Source organism: Drosophila virilis, unplaced genomic scaffold (genome assembly GCF_030788295.1).
Source record: "Drosophila virilis strain 15010-1051.87 unplaced genomic scaffold, Dvir_AGI_RSII-ME tig00001479, whole genome shotgun sequence".
Taxonomy (NCBI): domain Eukaryota; kingdom Metazoa; phylum Arthropoda; class Insecta; order Diptera; family Drosophilidae; genus Drosophila; species Drosophila virilis.
Genome location: NW_027212837.1, coordinates 589,985 through 615,491, shown reverse-complemented (window position 1 = coordinate 615,491; position 25,507 = coordinate 589,985). Strand labels below are relative to the sequence as shown.

The 25,507-nt window shown below is 38.8% G+C and overlaps 1 long non-coding RNA gene across 3 annotated transcripts; it reads right to left on the bottom strand.

Annotated features, from left to right (window-relative positions):
- Positions 1 to 1,455: 1,455 nt before the first annotated feature.
- LOC138911534 (uncharacterized) lies at positions 1,456 to 21,330 on the bottom strand. 3 transcript variants are annotated; one of them, XR_011417236.1, is made up of 9 exons: positions 21,054 to 21,330; positions 20,842 to 20,988; positions 20,414 to 20,736; positions 16,127 to 16,273; positions 15,699 to 16,021; positions 11,863 to 12,045; positions 11,435 to 11,757; positions 5,875 to 7,745; positions 1,456 to 2,204 (listed from the first exon to the last, which is right to left on the bottom strand). It is a non-coding gene; the product is annotated as an uncharacterized lncRNA (long non-coding RNA). The 3 variants fall into 3 exon arrangements; XR_011417237.1 differs by lacking the exon at positions 21,054 to 21,330 and having other exon boundaries at positions 1,459 to 2,204; positions 5,875 to 6,196; positions 7,105 to 7,745; positions 20,842 to 21,040; XR_011417235.1 differs by lacking the exon at positions 21,054 to 21,330 and having other exon boundaries at positions 1,457 to 2,204; positions 20,842 to 21,043.
- Between the last annotated feature and the right edge of the window lie 4,177 nt (positions 21,331 to 25,507).

Below are 25,507 nucleotides of genomic sequence, written 5' to 3'. Positions count from 1 at the left end.
AGCTGGCCAGTCCAATTTGTTTTTAACTAGAAATTCTGGGCCGTTAAACCACATGGCTAGGGGCTAGCTAGCAAAATTTACGGTTTCCATTGTTCGGCATCTCTGCTCCAGAAACGTAGCCATATGCTCCCACGATGATATTAAATTAACGAACGACGAATCCTCTAGCCTTTCTTCCCATTTGGCTTGTGATATTGGGTCCAGCTTTTGTAAAATAATCTGCACAATGATGCATCCAGCGATTTGTTCGGAGTTGCCCATGCTCTTTAACGCGCGAAAATGTGCGTTGAGTTGCTCGGCCGATCCACCCGCCACCCTCTTGAGCCCCAATATCTCAAGTATGTGTGCCTGAAAAACCAAACGTCTATTATTAAACCTATTCTCCAATAAATTAAGTGCTATGGCATAATTATCGTTTGTTATTTCCAATGATCGAATCGCGTCCAGCGTTGTATCCTTCAGGCACGATCGAAGATGCTGCAGCTTTTCGATATCTGCTAGATCAGGATGATTTTCTATGACGGTTGTGAACATAGAATAAAAGTCGGCCCATACTGTGTAACCACCACTGAACGTAGGCAACTTTATTGAGGGTAGTGTTGGCGGTGCCTTTGCTCTAACTGTCTGCGAGGGCAGCACAGATTGGTCGCGAAATGTTGAGCAGGGCAATATTGAGACACGTTTCGCAATTTCACTCCGAACCGAAATTTCCATAGAAACTGCTAACTCGTCGAAGTCCTCACGCAATTGGTTACCGATTTCATCAAAGTCTAGTTCTTCGAGGCTAGTGTGAGTAATATCAAATGAGGTCTGAAGCCGCTCGATTTGCTTCAGCCTAACACTAAGACCGCACTCACCAATTGCACTAAGTGGCGAATTAGTTAGAGCATTTCGAAGTGTTTGCAAACTGTCATAAATTGAAATGGCTTTGCGCTTCAGAAAGGTCACCCTGTTTGCAGAGGGCACTGCACTAGAGGCATTATTTTCGGTTGCCATTAGAAGCGCGATAGAAAGCGCGTGCGAAACAAGCTGAGTAACTAACAACGGTGATCGCTAGTACATGCAAACCGTTCAAAAAACAATAGTTGTACAATAAGAACTTCGGCGAACGCAAGTGTCAAGCTATGTAATGAAGCAACGGCAATAGCCTTTACATAAGTACCGTACGAATGAGCAGAGACTTTAAGCGACCGAGAGAGTAGGCAAAGTGACGGCGATAAGTATGTATGTATATAAAGTGCACAAAACGAAATGCCAGGTGGTGCCTTTTAAGATTATTGCTTTAATGTAAAGCAAATAATCTTACAACAACAAAAATAAAATTCACGTCGGGGTCACCAAATGATGCGCTATTGAGCTTTTTCAATCTCTTTCACAAATAGAAATAATTAACTATTTATTTTTTGTGTTCAAAATTGTTTTATATTTCTTAAAGTTACGAGAAGCAGGCAGACCCGAATTGGTCTCTGCTTATTATTTAAGAACAATAGTGTGTGTACAGGCAAGCGAACCCGAATTAGAACGTGCCAATTTTAGCGAAGAGACAATTATTAGTTATAATTTTGAGTAATGCAAGTGGCCGATGCGTACCAAATGCATGAAGCGAACGAACTTAACTAACTCGATGCGCAGCATCGAGGCCTTCGCATAAGTAAAGCTAGGGCAATAAAACGATCGTTACAGCGAAGAGCGGCAGCTCTATGTAAATGAATTCTTAAGAGCGAAATTTAGGCCCTTGCTTTGCAGAGCGAGTATTATAAGATAAAATTAAGATGCTGCTCTTATCAGTTGCGAGGTCGCTCCAGTTGTTTTGGCTGCGTAACCAGACATTCTCCCCCCGTTGGAAGGCATGGGCTTTCAACAGATTCCCTGACGGGGAATAGGCATAGCTTGGTTGCAGCTCTTCTCGTTTCCCCTGTTGCGGTGCGCAAATGGCTACTAGAGGCGGCAGATTTTCTTTACGAGGACTATGTCGTTGACGCATAGGCTTGGTTTCGGAGTACGCCATTTGGAGCGCTGCTGAAGCAGTGATAAGTATTCTTCACGCCAGCGAGACCAAAACAGTTGTTGGAGGAACGTTACGCGTTGCCAACCATCCAGACGATTGAATTGAAGGTGCGTCACATCAGGTTCAAAGAACGATGAGCTGGGTTCACCAATCAAGAAATGAGCTGGAGTGAGCACATCTAGATCTGCTGGATCTTCTGAAAGAGGAAACAATGGCCTGGAATTAATTATCGATGCTATGTGGCAGACTAGGGTGCGAAACTCTTCGAAGTTGAGAACACAAGATCCAACAGCACGACAAAAATGATGTTTCGCTGTCTTCACTGCTGCTTCCAAAGGCCGCCAAAATGCGGTGAACGAGGAGGTATAAATTTTCAATCAATGGAATCAGCCATGCAAAAATTATGCACTGACTCAATATGATTACGACTTGTAAATAGACGCTTGAGATCCAGAAGCTCGTTTTTGGCGCCGACAAAGTTGGTAGCGTTATCCGATCATATCTGAGATGGCCTGCCTCGAGTCGATATAAACCTCTTAAGCGCATTCAAGAAAGAAGCTGTCGACAGATCCTCGACCAGTTCCAGGTGAACCGCTTTAGTCGCGAAGCAGACGAAGACAGCCATGTAACATTTGACTGGAGCTTTATTTCGTACGTCTGGCTTATAGAAAAATGGTCCACAATAGTCAACACCAGAGACTTCAAAGGCTCGACAAGCAGTCAAACGTTCTTTGGGCAGATCACCCATTATATGCTCTATTAATCGAGGCTTGGCACGAAAGCATCTCACACATTTTTCAACCACCTTGGATACGGTCTTCCTTCCACCAATCGGCCCATACTGCAACCGAATATGAGCAAGAAGTGCCCGTGGACCAGCGTGTAAGTCCCGATTGTGAAACTGTGTGATGACCGAGTTTGTGATGGGGTGGTGACACGGGAGAATTATTGGATGGCGAGCGTCGAAATCCAGCGAACAGTTTTTCAAGCGCCCATCAACTCTAAGAATTCCGAAATCATCCAAAAAAGGGTTAAGTGATGCGATACAACTGGACGGTTTAACAACTCTTCTCGATTGCAATGATTTGACACCTGTCTCTCTGGACGAGCCTTAGTATATCAGACACTGTTAGTCCAGGATGCCTGCTTCTGTGTATGAATTTATTAATATATCCGAATATACGCCGAATATACGGAGATGACGCAATAAGGACCCTTTTTATAAGTTCGAGTTCTGTTCTTTCTGACAAGCAAGAAGCAGGCCAGTCCAATTTGTTTTTAACTAGAAATTCTGGGCCGTTGAACCACAGAGACGATTGATCTAATTCACTGGGCGTAGATCCTCTCGAGAGTATATCTTCCGGGTTGAGTGAAGTAGGCACGTAACGCCATTCCATGCCATTAGTTAGCTCTTGAACTGCTGTGACGCGATTAGCCACAAACACATTGAGCTTGCAGGGCTCGGTCCTTATCCAGGAAAGACATACAGAAGAATCCGACCAACAGTAGAATTTTCCATCAAACAGATTCATTTAAGATATCTCACGCATGAGATTAGATAATAAGACGGCACCACAGAGCTCTAGCTTTAGAACTGTGATTTTTTTCAGAGGAGCTACACGCGATTTGGAACACAACAGCTGAAAACTGGCTGATGTTCGTCGAGAAAGGACGTAGACACAGGCCCCATATGCTTCGATGCTGGCGTCGCAGAAGCCGTGAACTTCTAACTCTGCTGCAGGTATTGACACGAGACGAGGAAATTTAAGAAACTGTGCCTTCTCAAAACTGCAGCAAAGATCATGCCAAGCTGTTGCCAGTGATGATGGCAAGCTCCCGTCCCACTCAAGCTTCTCCTTCCAGATCTGCTGCATAAAGATTTTAGCCTTGACAATTATCGGCCCTATGAGTCCAAGCGGGTCATACAAGCGAGCTATGGTCGATAGTATTGACCTTCTTGATGGTTTAGATCTCTGCTGAATGGACGAAAACGAAAACAACAATCGATCCGACGCTGAGTCCCAAGCGAGTCCAAGAGTTTTGTTGATGTCGCTACCATCATCAAACTTTAGGGAAGATTCTCTGTCCTCTACGGGTATCCCTTTCAGTACAGCAGAATTGTTTGAGCACCACTTTCGCAACTTGAAGCCCCCACTTGCCAAGATTCCAGCCGTCTGATTAAAAAGTTCCTTTGCTTCTTGAATTGAATCACCCCCTGAAATGAGTTCATCAACGTAGAAGTCACGCCGCAAAATCCGAGATCCAATTGGAAAATTAGTTTCCTCATCCACAGACAGCTGATGCATAGCACGGATTGAGAGGAATGAAGCTGGCTTTGTTCCGTATGTAACTGTATCTAGCTTAAAAATCTTTATATCCTGTTCTGGCGAGTTTCGCCATAGAATGCATTGGAGAAAATCATCTGGTGCTGAAACGCGTACGCAGCGATACATTTTTCCAATATCTCCTGTTAGGGCGATCGGGAAATTACGAAAGCGAAAAAGGATATGAAACAGCGAGCTTTGAATAACAGGTCCAGCCAGCAATAGTTCATTTAATGTTTAACCTGACGAGGTAGCTGCTGAGCCGTCGAAAACGACTCGCAATTTTGTCGTTGAACTGACTTCTTTAAAGACACAGTGATGAGGAAGAAAGTATTGACAAAGTCCTATAGACTCTGGAGCAACAGGCGACATATGACCAAGATTCAAATATTCCTTTAGAAAGTTTGAATATTGAATCTTCAGATCTGGACGATTTTGTAGTTTGCGTTCCAGGGTCAGGAACCGACGAAAGGCTTGTTGGTATGACGTCCCCAGACATTCCAAACTTCGCTTGAAGGGTAAACGAACTGAATATTGGCCACTAGGCAATCTGATATGAGTCTTTACGAAATGTTCTTCACAGATGTTTTCTTCCTTTGAAGTGGTAGGTGTACTTTCCAAGCAGGATTCTATCTCCCAAAATCTTCGAACCAATTCATCAGCACGTTCTTCAGAACTTGACTCAAGTTTGCCCGCAGTATGCTTTGCCATTAACATAGAACCACTCAAGCGGGGTCCGCCTCCAAAAACTACCCAACCAAGCCGTGTTTTTTGAAGACACGGTAGTCCAAGTAGCAAGTCCACGCGTTGAGGTTTAAAGAAAGACGGATCTGCAAGTTTTATGTTAGCGGGAATGTTCCAATTCGTCGTGTTGATAGTAAAACTCGGTTGACTATCAGTTATGTTAGGCGCTACCAGAGCTGTAAGGCATGTTGAGTATTCAGAGACTTGAGACTGTATTATGATAGTGACCGTGTTTCCTTCTGTTTCAAAACGAGAATCTCCTAGACCATATACAATGGCTGAGGACTTGTGCTTCTTTAGCTGAAGCTGTTGAGCAAGGCGCGACGTTATAAGGTGAAGCTGAGAACCAGAATCCAAAAGGGCACGACAAGGTATCAAAGTGCCGGAGCGATTTCTTACAAAGATCATAGCCGTAGCCAAGACGACAACATCACTACTGAAATACTGGGCAACAAGAGATGTGGAGGTAGATGGCGATGACTTAGCGAAAGAGGCATGGGCTATCGGCGATGAATTTGCAGGCTCAGTCAGCTGACCAGACGGAGATACGGAATTGTTTAAATGCAGCAGAGAATGATGTTTCGCCCCGCAGGTCCGACAGCATTCAGAGCTGCATGATCGCAATTGATGACCTTTCTTTAGGCAATTCAAGCACAATGCAACTCGCTTTGCCTCCCTAAGCCGTAATGCAGGGGTCAAATTTCCAAATCGAGAACAATTATATATACTATGACCAGGGCTGTCGATAGTGGCGATAAATGACGATCTACTGGTGTTAATTGCTCTAGTTTTTCCCACCTGATGGCTAGGGGCTAGCTAGCAAAATTTACGGTTTCCATTGTTCGGCATCTCTGCTCCAGAAACGTAGCCATATGCTCCCACGATGGTATTAAATTAACAAACGACGAATCCTCTAGCCTTTCTTCCCATTTGGCTTGTGATATTGGGTCCAGCTTTTGTAAAATAATCTGATCACAATGATGCATCCAGCGATTTGTTCGGAGTTGCCCATGCTCTTTAACGCGCGAAAATGTGCGTTGAATTGGTCGGATAACTCCCTTAGCGACACGGCAGATCCACCTGCCACCCTCTTGAGCCCCAATATCTCAAGTATGTGTGACTGAAAAACCAAACGTCTATTATTAAACCTTTTCTCCAATAAATTAAGTGCTATGGCATAATTATCGTTTGTTATTTCCAATGATCGAACCGCGTCCAGCGCTGTATCCTTCAGGCACGATCGAAGATGCTGCAGCTTTTCGATATCTGCTAGATCAGGATGATTTTCTATGACGGTTGTGAACATAGAATAAAAGTCGGCCCATTCTGTGTAACCACCACTGAACGTAGGCAACTTTATTAAGGGGAGTGTTGGCGAAGCCTTTGCTCTAACTGTCTGCGAGGGCAGCACAGATTGGTCGCGAAATGTTGAGCAGGGCAATATTGAGACACGTTTCGCAATTTCACTCCGAACCGAAATTTCCATAGAAACTGCTAACTCGTCGAAGTCCTCACGCAATTGGTTACCGATTTCATCAAAGTCTAGTTCTTCGAGGCTAGTGTGAGTAATATCAAATGAGGTCTGAAGCCGCTCGATTTGCTTCAGCCTAACACTAAGACAGCACTCATCAATTGTTCTACATTGTTGTCTATTTAAAAATGTATTAATTATATTCTGTGAGAAGTCGTTTTTGGTCAAATGTTATTTAATATCGTGTCCAATTTCTTTGTGGTCTCTTGGTTAGTGCTCTGAAGAGGGTTCCCGAGATTTAGCACTCAAGGTAATATCAGGCCAGACACCTCTGAATACGAAAATGTAAGGTGGTCCGAGTCAAATTTGATTGATGCGACCAATAGGCAGGTAGTCATTAATACACAAACACAGACACAAATTAACAAACTCACCGACACGGTGAACGAAATAATTAAATGTAAAAGAAATTAATTGGTAAACACACCGCATTTATATGAAACACTATTAGTAAGAAATATAATACTAATAAATCAAATATCGAACTTGATACTTACAATTACACTAGCCAAAGCGGGTATAATAAATCCCACAATATTTGACCACGATGATTGATGAAATCAATTATAAATAAACATCCTGTCGAAATTTCCATAGTTAGCCCAACCGAAGCGTTTAAAATCAAGGTCCTCCAGTCCGAGAACATTGTCCATATATTAATAGAGTATCCCAGGGTCAAGCTCTTTTGCAAGAAAATCACCATCTTTCCGGTGGCACACCAACACGTCACACGACAGCTACAAGATGATACCATAGCCTAATGCGACAATGATATTCTAGCGGTCAATGAATGAGTAACGACGACCTACGCTGCCGTCTGTAAATTGGCAGCGCTGGACACCATCAACATCTACAATTGAAAAACTCATATAACTTACAGGTGTGAGCCATATTATTCAGGTAAAAAGCTTATATGCTACTGGATGCTAATTTATAAAAGTTGCTGCGCACGCACCACCGAATTTCGCAGCTGCTATTAGGTACCAACGACGGAAGACAGACAACTGTTCGTCAGTCAATTCTGGCCATATTGGGTGTATGAATACGTGCGTGATCTTGCGCGGTACATGAAGTGATTTGCCAAACGACCACCTTCATCGTCCTGTAAGCAAACGTGATCCATATTAAGCAAACCATCCTGGAAAAAGACAAGGAGACAATACGAACATAATAACCTGTGACCAAAGTCGGTGTGCTAGGCACTGAGCATGTTAGAGGTTAACAAGCTCCAGAAGAGAATGCGGAAACTGCAGGTGCTTGTTACCAAGGCCTCAACATTAAATGAAAACAATTAAGAGGTTCTAGTCGGGAGCTACCGATTAGGGCATACCCTGAACCCTCTTATTCCAACACCAAATATATTAATAAAAAAAAGTTCCCTTGGCAGGGTTCGAACTCGCAACTGACCGCATTACTTGCTGTCGACTCTACTCAACAGCCACACCAGCAAAAAAAAATAATAATAATAATACTTTCCCCGGTAGGGCTCGAGCTCGCGACAGACCGCACCACCTGCTATGCCTCTACTCAGCAGCCACACCAACAATTAATTACTAATGATAAAAAAAGGAACTTAAATAACATTACAAAAAAAAGTTGCAATTACCATGCTGTTAGAATGCGAAGCAGACGCGCATGAATGTGTGTATGTACATGTATACAGAAATTCTTAAAGCTGCTGCCCCATTCAATTGTGCAGTTGCATATAACTTTGGTTTTTCTTAACCGATCTTTATGAAATTTTCTACAGTATATCTTATTGTACCATAGAATATTTGTGCATTCTGAAAAAGTCAATTGCATTTAAATTGTGGTTTAAATTGGTTGGCAATAAAAGTTGGGTTATTAACTTGATTTATAGCTCTGTGGTGGTAGCGGGGAGGTGGCGTTAGGTATGAAATGAAAGATACTTGAAATATCTATCATATTCTAGGAACAACATATCATGTTTGGTGGCTCTAGCTCTTACTATTTACCCAATTTGCTAAAAAAAAACAGGATGTCGATATCGATTTTTATTATTTTTTTATCGATTGCTTGGAAACGGAGTAAGTTATCGATTATCGGAAACAAACTTGATCTGCGCGGAAACAAGGAGCACCTACATCTAAAATTTCAAGTTCATACATACGGACGAACGGACGGACAGACAGACGGACATGGCTAAATCGACTCGGCTATTGGTGCTGATCAAGAATATATACACTTTATGGGGTCGGAGATGCTTCCTTCTGCCTGTTACATACATTTGGATTTTGCACAAATACAATATACCCTTATATCCATTTTTAATGGGTTCAGGGTATAAATATTGTGCTCTTTTCTAAATAGTACCTAGATGATATTGGTCAAATCTTTATAGTAGTTCTGGATAACAGACCCACTATCGAGACAATACGTTAACTAAATCTACACATGTTGTCTGGACTTGCCTAACCAGGGGCAACTCAGGCCGCTCCTGGTTGGTTACGAGCCACTGCCATAAAATTGGGCTCACTCTATTGTGTTTACACGTGAAAAAGATTGCCACATTAAGCCTGTTCTGCATCCATATTGCTAATATATAAAAAGGATCTCGTAAATTCGTCTGCAGGACCTCGGAAAATGGCAATCTGCATCCATATTTGCTAATATATAAAACGGATCTCGTAAATTCGTCTGCAGGACCTCGGAAAATGGCAACAACTACAGCAATTGCGAAGAGAAGAGATGGCTTAAACTGTTGTTCGCCTACCTGGTAGGGCACCACACAGCGAAATATCACCTTCACAGAATACACCTCTTAAATATCTTATTGTACGTTCTTCTTCACAAAAACACTTATGTATTTTCTCAGTGAAAGTTGGGAAAGGTGAAATAAAAACTTTTTTAGAAAGGCATGGCTCCTCTTCATAGGGAAAGTCGAACAACTCTTGCTCATTAGCGAGCACTAGGTACAATAGACCGTATTGACTCCCTTTTATCAATATAGTACGTGTAGGTATAGATTAATTTACTTATTATTTTAAAATTTCGAAAGCAGGTTCGATGCTTTGTATGCGGTGGTAAAGTCCATGCCCGACATAATGCAAACAATTCAAATAGAAAACATTTCATTCCGTGTTCTTTATTCTAAATCCAATTGTAACCTATCCGCAATTATATTAATCTAGCAACATATTCCTGCGTAATATATAGTATATACAGCAATATATTTGTATATTGTTTGTAAGACCATTTAAGAGTCAACACTGTTATTTTACGGGGTTAACCTTTGTGTTACTTAAACATATTTTTTATTTAACGAATTTCATGTTCCAAAATTATTGGAGACTGGAGCCGCTTGCCTCCGTCAGGCTACGCATATATTGAGCTTCGGTAACCATGACGCCTTCCATATCTACAAATCGTGTGTGCATTTCTGCAGCAATAAACCGTTTACTCGCTGCTATGTCTAAGCGTGGTGCTACTTTCGAACTGTTCGTTTACTTTTCGCGTGCTAACATTTCTCTTGCTCGACCCAAATCGTGTAAAATATAGTGCTAGGGAAAATTATCAGTCATTAAATAATTTTTTTAATAAACAATTTAATTTTAATTTTTTTTGTATTTTGATTTGCTAGCTCGAGGGCCAGGGTTTAGTTTATTGAAAACAAAAGTAAAAAAAAATTGGCTTTATTCGATTGCTTATCGGCAACCGTCTTCAGGGCACTAACACCAAGAAACAATAAACAAATAACATTAAAATAAATTAATTTAAGCAATAAATTAAACATTTAACATACGTCTGCGCTTCTTGACTTGAAGATTGAAATTCTTTGGCTATGTAATAAGTCTCAACACAAGCGAGCGCAATTTTATGTGTATTTGTTTAAGTTTACTCTTTAGTTTGTTTTGTAGCTATTTTAATGTATGCTGTATGTTGAAGTGTTGCAGGATTATTGTTGTTTCCTTGTCATACAGTCGGTCATTGGTGCTATTTTTATACCCTGAACCCATTAAAATGGGTAAAATAAGTATAATGTATTTATGTAAACATATGAAACAGGCAGAAGGAAGAAGCACCGATCCCATAAGGTACATATATTCTTCATCAGGATCAACAGCCGAATCAATCCAGCCATGTCCGTCCGTCTGTCTGTCTAACCGTCCATCCGTCTATCCGAACTGAACGCGAGGATATCAGAAACTATAGCAGTTAGAGACAGATTTTCCGATATTCGTAACTTGGTCCGTTTCCAAGTAATCGATAAGAATCGACATCAAAATTCTTTTTTTTTTTTTTACCAATTTTGGTAAATAATAAGAGCTAGAGTAAAATAATTGATATATTGCTTTCAGACTAGTATATATATATATATATATATCAAGCTCCGCTCAGTTAATACCTATTGCCACCTTTCCGCTACCACCGCAGAGCTATAAATCAAGTTAAAAACCCAACTTATATTGCCCATGGATTTGAGCCACATTTTAAATGCAATTTTCTTTTTGAGTTCAATTAGATGTTCTGATGGTTCAATAAGATGTACTGTAGAACATTTTTCTTTGTGGTCTCTTGGTTAGTGCTCTGAAGATGGTTCCCGAGGTTCAGCACTCAAGGTAATATCAGGCCAGACGCCTCTGAATAAGAAAATGTAAGGTGGTCCGAGTTAAGTTTGATTGATGCGAACAATAGGCAGGTAATCATTAATACACAAACACAGACACAAATTAACAAACTCACCGACACGATGAACGAAATAATTAAATGTAAAAGAAATTAATTGGTTAACACACCGCATTTATATGAAACACTATTAGTAAGAAATATAATACTAATAAATCAAATATCGAACTTGATACTTACAATTACACTAGCCAAAGCGGGTATAATAATTCCCACAATAGTTGACCACGATGATTTGAAATCAATTATAAATAAACATCCTGTCGAAATAAAATCAAGGTCCTCCAGTCCGAGAACATTGTCCATATATTAATAGCGTATCCCAGGGTCAAGCTCTTTTGCAAGAAAATCACCATCTTTCCGGTGGCACACCAACACGTCACACGACAGCTACAAGATGATACCATAGCCGAATGCGACAAAGACATTCTAGCGGTCAATGAATGAGTAACGACGACCTACGCCGCCGTCTGTAAATTGGCAGCGCAGGACACCATCAACATCTACAATTGAAAAAATCACATAACTTACACGTGTGAGCTATATTATTCAGGTAAAAAGCTTATATGCTACAGGATGCTAATTTATAAAAGTTGCTGCGCACGCACCACCGAATTTCGCTGCTGCTATTAGGTACCAACGACGGAAGACAGACAACTGTTCGTCAGTCAATTCTGGCCGTATTGGGTGTATGAATACGTGCGTGATCTTGCGCGGTACATGAAGTGATTTGCCAAACGACCACCTTCATCGTCCTGTAAGCAAACGTGATCAATATTAAGCAAACCATCCTGAAAAAAAAAACGAGGAGACAATACGAACATAATAACCTGTGACCAAAGTCAGTGTGCTAGGCGCTGAACATGTTAGAGGTAAACAAGCTCCAGAAGAGAATGCGGAAACTGCAGGTGCTTGTTACCAAGGCCTCAACATAAAATGAAAACAATTAAGAGGTTCTAGTCGGGAGCATACCCTGAACCCTCTTATTCCAACACCAAATATATTAATAAAAAAAAGTTCCCTTGGCAGGGTTCGAACTCGCAACTGACCGCATTACTTGCTGTCGACTCTACTCAACAGCCACACCAACAATTGCAATTATCATGCTCTTAGAATGCGAAGCAGACTCGCATGAATGTGTGTGTGTACATGTATACAGAAATTCTTAAAGCTGCTGCCCCATTCAATTGCGCAGTTGCGTATAACTTTGGTTTTTCTAAACCGATCTTTATGAAATTTTCTACAGTATATCTTATTGTACCATAGAATATTTGTGTATTCTGAAAAAGTCAATTGCATTTAAATTGTGGTTTAAATTGGTTGGCAATAAAAGTTGGGTTATTAACTTGATTTATAGCTTTTGGGTGGTAGCGGGGAGGTGGCGATAGGTATGAAATGAAAGATACTTGAAATATCTATAATATTCTAGGAACAACATATCATGTTTGGTGGCTCTAGCTCTTATTATTTACCCAATTTGCTAAAAAAAAACAGGATGTCGATATCGATTTTTATTTTATTTTTTATCGATTGCTTGGAAATTGCTTGGTTATCGATTATCGGAAACAAACTCGATCTGCGCGGAAACTAGGAGCATCTACATCTTAAATTTCAAGTCTCTAGCTCTTATAGGTTCTGAGATCCTTGCGTTCATACATACGGACGGACGGACGGACGGACGGACGGACAGACAGACGGACATGGCTAAATCGACTCGGCTATTGGTGCTGATCAAGAATATACATTTATACTTTATGGGGTCGGAGATGCTTACTTCTGCCTGTTACATACATTTGGATTTTGCACAAATACAATATACCCTTATACCCATTTTTAATGTGTTCAGGGTATAAATATTGTGCTCTTTTCTAAATAGTACCTAGATGATATTGGTCAAATCTTTATAGTAGTTCTGGATAACAGACCCACTATCGAGACAATACGTTAACTAAATCTACACATGTTGTCTGGACTTGCCTAACTAGGGGGCAACTCAGGCCGCTCCTGGTTGGTTACGAGCCACTGCCATAAAATTGGGCTCACTCTATTGTGTTTACACGTGAAAAAGATTGCCACATTAAGCCTGTTCTGCATCCATATTTGCTAATATATAAAAAGGGTCTCGTAAATTCGCCTGCAGGGCCTCGGAAAATGGCAACAACTACAGCAATTGCGAAGAGAAGAGATGGCTTAAACTGTTGTTCGCCTACCTTGTAGGGCACCACACAGCGAAATATCACCTTCACAGAATACACCTCTTAAATATCTTATTGTACGTTCTTCTTCACAAAAACACTTATGTATTTTCTCAGTGAAAGTTGGGAAAGGTGAAATAAAAACTTTTTTAGAAAGGCATGGCTCCTCTTCATAGGGAAAGTCGAACAACTCTTGCTCATTAGCGAGCACTAGGTACAATAGACCGTATTGACTCACTTTTATCAATATACGTGTAGGTATAGATTAATTTACTTATTATTTTAAAATTTCGAAAGCAGGTTCGATGCTTTGTATGCGGTGGTAAAGTCCATGCCCGACATAATGCAAACAATTCAAACAGAAAACATTTCATTTCGTGTTCTTTATTCTAAATCCAACTGCAACCTATCCGCAATTATATTAATCTAGCAACATATTCCTGCGTAATATATAGTATATACAGCAATATATTTGTATATTGTTTGTAAGACCATTTAAGAGTCAACACTGTTACTTTACGGGGTTAACCTTTGTGTTACTTAAACATATTTTTTATTTAACGATTTTCATGTTCCAAGATTATTGGAGACTGGAGCCGCTTGCCTCCGTCAGGCTACGCATATATTGAGCTTCGGTAACCATGACGCCTTCCATATCTACAAATCGTGTGTGCATTTCTGCAGCAATAAACCGTTTACTCGCTGCTATGTCTAAGCGTGCTGCTACTTTCGAACTGTTCGTTTACTTTTCGCGTGCTAACATTTCTCTTGCTCGACCCAAATCGTGTAAAATATAGTGCTAGGGAAAATTATCAGTCATTAAATAATTTTTTTAATAAACAATTTAATTTTAATTTTTTTTGTATTTTGATTTGCTAGCTCGAGGGCCAGGGTTTAGTTTATTGAAAACAAAAGTAAAAAAAAATTGGCTTTATTCGATTGCTTATCGGCAACCGTCTTCAGGGCACTAACACCAAGAAACAATAAACAAATAACATTAAAATAAATTAATTTAAGCAATAAATTAAACATTTAACATACGTCTGCGCTTCTTGACTTGAAGATTGAAATTCTTTAGCTATTTAATAAGTCTCAACACAAGCGAGCGCAATTTTGGTGCTGCTTTTAGACTAGTATATATATACATACATATATATATATATATATCAAGGTCCTCTCAGTTAATACCTATTGCCACCTTTCCGCTACCACAGCAGAGCTATAAATCAATTTAATAACCCAACTTATATTGCCCATGAATTTGAGCCACATTTTAAATGCAATTTTCTTTTTGAGTTCAATAAGATGTTCTGATGGTTCAATAAGATGTACTGTAGAACATTTTATTTAGATTGGTTAAGAAAATCCCATAAGTTATGTGTCTTACTGCGCAATTGGATGGGGTCAAATTCCAAGAATTTCTGTATACATGTACACACACACATTCATGCGCATCTGCTGCGAAATCTGTCAACAGCATTGCGATTGCGATTGTTTTTTGTGCTGATATTTTAATTCAATAAGACACAATTATTGGTGTGACTGTTGAGTAGAGGTGGTGCGGTCTGTCGCGAATTCGAGAATTCTTAATTTGAAGTCCGATTTGTGTCACATTATCATTGTTTTTAGTTTACACTCTATTGAAATTATTGTTGGTGACCCCGCAACAATGTATTTTGTAAATTACATTACTTCTATGTATTGTAGTATTGTTGAAAATTTTGTTGTAATGTTTTCGTAGGGTTGTGTGCTACTTTTATTTCTTGCTTGTTGTAGTATTCTGAGTTCGTGAGACGTACTGATAATTGTGGTACATGTATTCAAGACATATATATTTTGACAAGTTCTGTAGGCTATTGTGTTCTACATTGTTGTCTATTTAAAAATGTATTAATTATATTCTGTGAGAAGTCGTTTTTGGTCAAATGTTGTTTAATATCGTGTCCAATTTCTTTGTGGTCTCTTGGTTAGTGCTCTGAGCTCCCGAGATTTAGCACTCAAGGTTATATCAGGCCAGACGCCTCTGAATACGAAAATATAAGGTGGTCCGAGTCAAATTTGATTGATGCGAACAATAGGCAGGTAGTCATTAATACACAAACACAGACATAAATTAACAAACTCAACGACACGGTGAACGAAATAATTAAATGTAAAAGAAATTAATTGGTTAACACACCGCATTTATATGAAACACTATTAGTAAGAAATATAATACTAATTAATCAAATATCGAACTTGATACTTACAATTACACTAGCCAAAGCGGGTATAATAAATCCCACAATATTTGACCACGTTGATTTGAAATCAATTATAAATAAACATCCTGTCGAAATAAAATCAAGGTCCTCCAGTCCGAGAACATTGTCCATATATTAATAGCGTATCCCAGGGTCAAGCTCTTTTGCAAGAAAATCACCATCTTTCCGGTGGCACACCAACACGTCACACGACAGCTACAAGATGATACCATAGCCGAATGCGACAAAGACATTCTAGCGGTCAATGAATGAGTAACGACGACCTACGCCGCCGTCTGTAAATTAGCAGCGCAGGACACCATCAACATCTACAATTGAAAAAATCACATAACTTACACGTGTAAGCTATATTATTCAGGTAAAAAGCTTATATGCTACAGGATGCTAATTTATAAAAGTTGCTGCGCACGCACCACCGAATTTCGCTGCTGCTATTAGGTACCAACGACGGAAGACAGACAACTGTTCGTCAGTCAATTCTGGCCATATTGGGTGTATGAATACGTGCGTGATCTTGCGCGGTACATGAAGTGATTTGCCAAACGACCACCTTCATCGTCCTGTAAGCAAACGTGATAAATATTAAGCAAACCATCCTGAAAAAAAAAACGAGGAGACAATACGAACATAATAACCTGTGACCAAAGTCGGTGTGCTAGGCGCTGAACATGTTAGAGGTAAACAAGCTCCAGAAGAGAATGCGGAAACTGCAGGTGCTTGTTACCAAGGCCTCAACATTAAATGAAAACAATTAAGAGGTTCTAGTCGGGAGCTACCGATTAGGGCATACCCTGAACCCTCTTATTCCAACACCAAATATATTAATAAAAATAAGTTCCCTTGGCAGGGCTCGAACTCGCAACTGACCGCATTACTTGCTGTCGACTCTACTCAACAGCCACACCAACAATTGCAATTATCATGCTCTTAGAATGCGAAGCAGACTCGCATGAATGTGTGTGTGTACATGTATACAGAAATTCTTAAAGCTGCTGCCCCATTCAATTGCGCAGTTGCATATAACTTTGGTTTTTCTAAACCGATCTTTATGAAATTTTCTACAGTATATCTTATTGTACCATAGAATATTTGTGTATTCTGAAAAAGTCAATTGCATTTAAATTGTGGTTTAAATTGGTTGGCAATAAAAGTTGGGTTATTAACTTGATTTATAGCTTTTGGGTGGTAGCGGGGAGGTGGCGATAGGTATGAAATGAAAGATACTTGAAATATCTATAATATTCTAGGAACAACATATCATGTTTGGTGGCTCTAGCTCTTATTATTTACCCAATTTGCTAAAAAAAAAAACAGGATGTCGATATCGATTTTTATTATTTTTATTATCGATTGCTTGGAAATTGCTTGGTTATCGATTATCGGAAACAAACTCGATCTGTGCGGAAACTAGGAGCATCTACATCTTAAATTTCAAGTCTCTAGCTCTTATAGGTTCTGAGATCCTTGCGTTCATACATACGGACGGACGGACGGACGGACAGACAGACGGACATGGCTAAATCGACTCGGCTATTGGTGCTGATCAAGAATATACATTTATACTTTATGGGGTCGGAGATGCTTCCTTCTGCCTGTTACATACATTTGGATTTTGCACAAATACAATATACCCTTATACCCATTTTTAATGTGTTCAGGGTATAAATATTGTGCTCTTTTCTAAATAGTACCTAGATGATATTGGTCAAATCTTTATAGTAGTTCTGGATAACAGACCCACTATCGAGACAATACGTTAACTAAATCTACACATGTTGTCTGGACTTGCCTAACCAGGGGGCAACTCAGGCCGCTCCTGGTTGATTACGAGCCACTGCCATAAAATTGGGCTCACTCTATTGTGTTTACACGTGAAAAAGATTGCCACATTAAGCCTGTTCTGCATCCATATTTGCTAATATATAAAAAGGGTCTGGTAAATTCGTCTGCAGGGCCTCGGAAAGTGGCAACAACTACAGCAATTGCGAAGAGAAGAGATGGCTTAAACTGTTGTTCGCCTACCTGGTAGGGCACCACACAGCGAAATATCACCTTCACAGAATACACCTCTTAAATATCTTATTGTACGTTCTTCTTCACAAAAACACTTATGTATTTTCTCAGTGAAAGTTGGGAAAGGTGAAATAAAAACTTTTTTAGAAAGGCATGGCTCCTCTTCATAGGGAAAGTCGAACAACTCTTGTTCATTAGCGAGCACAAGGTACAATAGACCGTATTGACTCACTTTTATGAATATACGTGTAGGTATAGATTAATTTACTTATTATTTTAAAATTTCGAAAGCAGGTTCGATGCTTTGTATGCGGTGGTAAAGTCCATGCCCGACATAATGCAAACAATTCAAACAGAAAACATTTCATTTCGTGTTCTTTATTCTAAATCCAACTGCAACCTATCAGCAATTATATTAATCTAGCAACATATTCCTGCGTAATATATAGTATATACAGCAATATATTTGTATATTGTTTGTAAGACCATTTAAGAGTCAACACTGTTACTTTACGGGGTTAACCTTTGTGTTACTTTAACATATTTTTTATTTAACGATTTTCATGTTCCAAGATTATTGGAGACTGGAGCCGCTTGCCTCCGTCAGGCTACGCATATATTGAGCTTCGGTAACCATGACGCCTTCTTTATCTGCAAATCGTGTGTGCATTTCTGCAGCAATAAACCTTTTACTCGCTGCTATGTCTAAGCGTGGTGCTACTTTCGAACTGTTCGTTTACTTTTCGCGTGCTAACATCTCTCTTGCTCGACCCAAATCGTGTAAAATATAGTGCTGGGGAAAATTATCAGTCATTAAATCATTTTTTTAATAAACAATTTAATTTTAATTTTTTTTGTATTTTGATTTGCTAGCTCGAGGGCCAGGGTTTAGTTTATTGAAAACAAAAGTAAAAAAAAATTGGCTTTATTCGATTGCTTATCGGCAACCGTCTTCAGGGCACTAACACCAAGAAACAATAAACAAATAACATTAAAATAAATTAATTTAAGCAATAAATTAAACATTTAACATACGTCTGCGCTTCTTGACTTGAAGATTGAAATTCTTTGGCTATTTAATAAGTCTCAACACAAGCGAGCGCAATTTTATGTGTATTTGTTTAAGTTTACTCTTTAGTTTGTTTTGTAGCTATTTTAATGTATGCTGTATGTTGAAGTGTTGCAGGATTATTGTTGTTTCCTTGTCATACAGTCGGTCATTGGTGCTATTTTTATACCCTGAACCCATTAAAATGCGTAAAACAAGTATAATGTATTTATGTAAACATATGAAACAGGCAGAAGGAAGAAGCACCGATCCCATAAAGTACATATATTCTTGATCAGCATCAACAGCCGAATCAATCCAGCCATGTCCGTATGAACGCGAGGATATCAGAAACTATAGCAGTTAGAGACAGATTTTCCGATATTCGTAACTTGGTCCGTTTCCAAGTAATCGATAAAAATCGACATCAAAATCCTTTTTTTTTTACCAATTTTGGTAAATAATAAGAGCTAGAGTAAAATAATTGATATATTGGTTTTAGACTAGTATATATATACATATATATATATATACATACATATATATATATATCAAGGTCCTCTCAGTTAATACCTATTGCCACCTTTCCGCTACCACAGCAGAGCTATAAATCAAGTTAATAACCCAACTTATATTGCCCATGAATTTGAGCCACATTTTAAATGCAATTTTCTTTTTGAGTTCAATAAGATGTTCTGATGGTTCAATAAGATGTACTGTAGAACATTTTATTTAGATTGGTTAAGAAAATCCCATAAGTTATGTGTCTTACTGCGCAATTGGATGGGGTCAAATTCCAAGAATTTCTGTATACATGTACACACACACATTCATGCGCATCTGCTGCGAAATCTGTCAACAGCATTGCGATTGCGATTGTTTTTTGTGCTGATATTTTAATTCAATAAGACACAATTATTGGTGTGACTGTTGAGTAGAGGTGGTGCGGTCTGTCGCGAATTCGAGAATTCTTAATTTGAAGTCCGATTTGTGTCACATTATCATTGTTTTTAGTTTACACTCTATTGAAATTATTGTTGGTGACCCCGCAACAATGTATTTTGTGAATTACATTACTTCTATGTACTGTAGCATTGTTGAAAATTTTGTTGTAATGTTTTCGTAGGCTTGTGTGCTACTTTTATTTCTTGCTTGTTGTAGTATTCTGAGTTCGTGAGACGTACTGATAATTGTGGTACATGTATTCAAGACATATATATTTTGACAAGTTCTGTAGGCTATTGTGTTCTACATTGTTGTCTATTTAACAATGTATTAATTATATTCTGTGAGAAGTCGTTTTTGGTCAAATGTTGTTAAATTTCGTGTCCAATTTCTTTGTGGTCTCTTGGTTAGTGCTCTGAAGATGGTTCCCGAGGTTCAGCACTCAAGGTAATATCAGGCCAGACGCCTCTGAATAAGAAAATGTAAGGTGGTCCGAGTCAAATTTGATTGATGCGAACAATAGGCAGGTAATCATTAATACACAAACACAGACATAAATTAACAAACTCACCGACACGATGAACGAAATAATTAAATGTAAAAGAAATTAATTGGTTAACACACCGCATTTATATGAAACACTATTAGTAAGAAATATAATACTAATAAATCAAATATCGAACTTGATACTTACAATTACAGTAGCCAAAGCGGGTATAATAAATCCCACAATAGTTGACCACGATGATTTGAAATCAATTATAAATAAACATCCTGTCGAAATAAAATCAAGGTCCTCCAGTCCGAGAACATTGTCCATATATTAATAGCGTATCCCAGGGTCAAGCTCTTTTGCAAGAAAATCACCATCTTTCCGGTGGCACACCAACACGTCACACGACAGCTACAAGATGATACCATAGCCGAATGCGACAATGATATTCTAGCGGTCAATGAATGAGTAACGTCGACCTACGCCACCGTCTGTAAATTGGCAGCGCAGGACACCATCAACATCTACAATTAAAAAAATCACATAACTTACACGTGTGAGCCATATTATTCAGGTAAAAAGCTTATATGCTACAGGATGCTAATTTATAAAAGTTGCTGCGCACGCACCACCGAATTTCGCAGCTGCTATTAGGTACCAACGACGGAAGACAGACAACTGTTCGTCAGTCAATTCTGGCCATATTGGGTGTATGAATACGTGCGTGATCTTGCGCGGTACATGAAGTGATTTGCCAAACGACCACCTTCATCGTCCTGTAAGCAAACGTGATCAATATTAAGCAAACCATCCTGGAAAAAGACAAGGAGACAATACGAACATAATAACCTGTGACCAAAGTCGGTGTGCTAGGCGCTGAACATGTTAGAGGTTAACAAGCTCCAGAAGAGAATGCGGAAACTGCAGGTGCTTGTTACCAAGGCCTCAACATTAAATGAAAACAATTAAGAGGTTCTAGTCGGGATCTACCGATTAGGGCATACCCTGAACCCTCTTATTCCAACACAAAATATATTAATAAAAAAAAGTTCCCTTGGCAGGGTTCGAACTCGCAACTGACCGCATTACTTGCTGTCGACTCTACTCAACAGCCACACCAGCAAAAAAAAAAAAAAAAAATAATACTTTCCCCGGTAGGGCTCGAGCTCGCGACAGACCGCACCACCTGCTATGCCTCTACTCAGCAGCCACACCAACAATTGCAATTATCATGCTCTTAGAATGCGAAGCAGACTCGCATGAATGTGTGTGTGTACATGTATACAGAAATTCTTAGAGCTGCTGCCCCATTCAATTGCGCAGTTGCATATAACTTTGGTTTTTCTAAACCGATCTTTATGAAATTTTCTACAGTATATCTTATTGTACCATAGAATATTTGTGTATTCTGAAAAAGTCAATTGCATTTAAATTGTGGTTTAAATTGGTTGGCAATAAAAGTTGGGTTATTAACTTGATTTATAGCTTTTGGGTGGTAGCGGGGAGGTGGCGATAGGTATGAAATGAAAGATACTTGAAATATCTATAATATTCTAGGAACAACATATTATGTTTGGTGGCTCTAGCTCTTATTATTTACCCAATTTGCTAAAAAAAAAAACAGGATGTCGATATCGATTTTTATTATTTTTATTATCGATTGCTTGGAAATTGCTTGGTTATCGATTATCGGAAACAAACTCGATCTGCGCGGAAACTAGGAGCATCTACATCTTAAATTTCTCTAGCTCTTATAGGTTCTGAGATCCTTGCGTTCATACATACGGACGGACGGACGGACGGACAGACAGACGGACATGGCTAAATCGACTCGGCTATTGGTGCTGATCAAGAATATACATTTATACTTTATGGGGTCGGAGATGCTTCCTTCTGCCTGTTACATACATTTGGATTTTGCACAAATACAATATACCCTTATACCCATTTTTAATGTGTTCAGGGTATAAATATTGTGCTCTTTTCTAAATAGTACCTAGATGATATTGGTCAAATCTTTATAGTAGTTCAGGATAACAGACCCACTATCGAGACAATACGTTAACTAAATCTACACATGTTGTCTGGACTTGCCTAACCAGGGGGCAACTCGGGCCGCTCCTGGTTGGTTACGAGTCACTGCCATAAAATTGGGCTCACTCTATTGTGTTGGCCATATTGGGTGTATGAATACGTGCGTGATCTTGCGCGGTACATGAAGTGATTTGCCAAACGACTACCTTCATCGTCCTGTAAGCAAACGTGATCATTATCAAGCAGACCATCCTGGAAAAAGACAAGGAGACAATACGAACAGTCGTCGGGATAGCTATCGAGATCCTTCAATGACCTGTGACCAAAGTCGGTGTGCTAGGCGCCGAACATAATAGAGGTAAACAAATTCCTGAAGATAATGCGGAAAATGCAGGTGCTTGTTACCAAGGCCTCAACATTAAATGAAAATATTTTGCTCTTTTCTGCATAGTACCTAGATGATATTGGTCAAATCTTTATAGTAGTTCTGGATAACAGACCCACTATCGAGACAATACGTTAACTAAATCTACACATGTTGTCTGGACTTGCCTAACCAGGGGGCAACTCAGGCCGCTCCTGGTTGATTACGAGCCACTGCCATAAAATTGGGCTCACTCTATTGTGTTTACACGTGAAAAAGATTGCCACATTAAGCCTGTTCTGCATCCATATTTGCTAATATATAAAAAGGGTCTGGTAAATTCGTCTGCAGGGCCTCGGAAAGTGGCAACAACTACAGCAATTGCGAAGAGAAGAGATGGCTTAAACTGTTGTTCGCCTACCTGGTAGGGCACCACACAGCGAAATATCACCTTCACAGAATACACCTCTTAAATATCTTATTGTACGTTCTTCTTCACAAAAACACTTATGTATTTTCTCAGTGAAAGTTGGGAAAGGTGAAATAAAAACTTTTTTAGAAAGGCATGGCTCCTCTTCATAGGGAAAGTCGAACAACTCTTGTTCATTAGCGAGCAGTAGGTACAATAGACCGTATTGACTCACTTTTATCAATAGACGTGTAGGTATAGATTAATTTACTTATTATTTTAAAATTTCGAAAGCAGGTTCGATGCTTTGTATGCGGTGGTAAAGTCCATGCCCGACATAATGCAAACAATTCAAACAGAAAACATTTCATTCCGTGTTCTTTATTCTAAATCCAACTGCAACCTATCCGCAATTATATTAATCTTGCAACATATTAATGCGTAATATATAGTATATACAGCAATATATTTGTATATTGTTTGTAAGACCATTTAAGAGTAAACACTGTTATTTTACGGGGTTAACCTTTGTGTTACTTAAACATATTTTTTATTTAACGATTTTCATGTTCCAAGATTATTGGAGATTGGAGCCGCTTGCCTCCGTCAGGCTACGCATATATTGAGCTTGTACATATCTTCCATATCTTTTACTTTACTTTTCGCGTGCTAACATTTCTCTTGCTCGACCCAAATCGTGTAAAATATAGTGCTAGGGAAAATTATCAGTCATTAAATAATTTTTTTAATAAACAATTTAATTTTAATTTTTTTGTGTATTTTGATTTGCTAGCTCGAGGGCCAGGGTTTAGTTTATTGAAAACAAAAGTTAAAAAAAATTGGCTTTATTCGATTGCTTATCGGCAACCGTCTTCAGGGCACTAACACCAAGAAACAATAAACAAATAACATTAAAATAAATTAATTTAAGCAATAAATTAAACATTTAACATACGTCTGCGCTTCTTGACTTGAAGATTGAAATTCTTTGGCTATTTAATAAGTCTCAACACAAGCGAGCGCAATTTTATGTGTATTTGTTTAAGTTTACTCTTTAGTTTGTTTTGTAGCTATTTTAATGTATGCTGTATGTTGAAGTGTTGCAGGATTATTGTTGTTTCCTTGTCATACAGTCGGTCATTGGTGCTATTTTTATACCCTGAACCCATTAAAATGCGTAAAACAAGTATAATGTATTTATGTAAACATATGAAACAGGCAGAAGGAAGAAGCACCGATCCCATAAAGTACATATATTCTTGATCAGCATCAACAGCCGAATCAATCCAGCCATGTCCGTATGAACGCGAGGATATCAGAAACTATAGCAGTTAGAGACAGATTTTCCGATATTCGTAACTTGGTCCGTTTCCAAGTAATCGATAAAAATCGACATCAAAATCCTTTTTTTTTTACCAATTTTGGTAAATAATAAGAGCTAGAGTAAAATAATTGATATATTGCTTTTAGACTAGTATATATATACATATATATATATATATACATACATATATATATATATCAAGGTCCTCTCAGTTAATACCTATTGCCACCTTTCCGCTACCACAGCAGAGCTATAAATCAAGTTAATAACCCAACTTATATTGCCCATGAATTTGAGCCACATTTTAAATGCAATTTTCTTTTTGAGTTCAATAAGATGTTCTGATGGTTCAATAAGATGTACTGTAGAACATTTTATTTAGATTGGTTAAGAAAATCCCATAAGTTATGTGTCTTACTGCGCAATTGGATGGGGTCAAATTCCAAGAATTTCTGTATACATGTACACACACACATTCATGCGCATCTGCTGCGAAATCTGTCAACAGCATTGCGATTGCGATTGTTTTTTGTGCTGATATTTTAATTCAATAAGACACAATTACTGGTGTGACTGTTGAGTAGAGGTGGTGCGGTCTGTCGCGAATTCGAGAATTCTTAATTTGAAGTCCGATTTGTGTCACATTATCATTGTTTTTAGTTTACACTCTATTGAAATTATTGTTGGTGACCCCGCAACAATGTATTTTGTGAATTACATTACTTCTATGTACTGTAGCATTGTTGAAAATTTTGTTGTAATGTTTTCGTAGGCTTGTGTGCTACTTTTATTTCTTGCTTGTTGTAGTATTCTGAGTTCGTGAGACGTACTGATAATTGTGGTACATGTATTCAAGACATATATATTTTGACAAGTTCTGTAGGCTATTGTGTTCTACATTGTTGTCTATTTAAAAATGTATTAATTATATTCTGTGAGAAGTCGTTTTTGGTCAAATGTTGTTAAATTTCGTGTCCAATTTCTTTGTGGTCTCTTGGTTAGTGCTCTGAAGATGGTTCCCGAGGTTCAGCACTCAAGGTAATATCAGGCCAGACGCCTCTGAATAAGAAAATGTAAGGTGGTCCGAGTCAAATTTGATTGATGCGAACAATAGGCAGGTAATCATTAATACACAAACACAGACATAAATTAACAAACTCACCG